This window comes from Nannospalax galili, unplaced genomic scaffold, assembly GCF_000622305.1.
Source record: "Nannospalax galili isolate Female #2095 unplaced genomic scaffold, S.galili_v1.0 scaffold401, whole genome shotgun sequence".
Taxonomy (NCBI): Eukaryota; Metazoa; Chordata; class Mammalia; order Rodentia; family Spalacidae; genus Nannospalax; species Nannospalax galili.
Window position 1 is genome coordinate 105,983 of NW_008343975.1, and position 723 is coordinate 106,705.

Sequence of the window (723 nt, forward strand, 5' to 3'; positions counted from 1 at the left end):
GTGGAAGCCTCGGGCTTTAGACCAAGGGCAGCAAAAGGGAGCGGCAGGCTGGTGGGAGCCTGAGGTCAACTCTTAGAAACAAGACTGCCCCTCAGAAACAGAATAGCCGGGGTGCCTCCCCAGGAACTCCACAAACTGCCGCTCCAGCCTAGAGCAGTGCTTGTCAAATCTATCCAGTACAACTTTAAAAATTATTTTGTAGATGGGGCTGGAGAGACCGAGGCTCAGCAGTAAAGAGCACTGACTGCTCTTATAGAGGATGTGGGTTTGGTTCCCAGGACCCAGTGGTGGCTAACAACCATCCATAACTCCAGTTCCAGGGGATCTGATGCTGTCTTCTGCCTCCTCAGGCATTACACACATGGGTGCATGTACATACATGCAGGCAAAGCACTCATACACATAAAAATAAAAATAGAGGACTGGAGAGATGGGTCAGTGGTTAAGAGCACTGACTGTTCTTACAGAAGATCTGGGTTCAAATCCCAGCACCCACATGACAGCTAACAAGTGTCCATAACTCCAGTTCCAGAGGATACAATACCGTCTTCTGATCTCCATGGGCATTGCATGACACGGGTACACTTACATACACACAGGCAATATACATACGCACAAAATAAAAATAAATGAATTCAGCCGGGCGTGGTGGTGCATGCCTTTAATCCCAGCACTTGGGAGGCAGAGGCAGGTGGATCTTTGTGAGTTCGAGGCCAGCCTGGT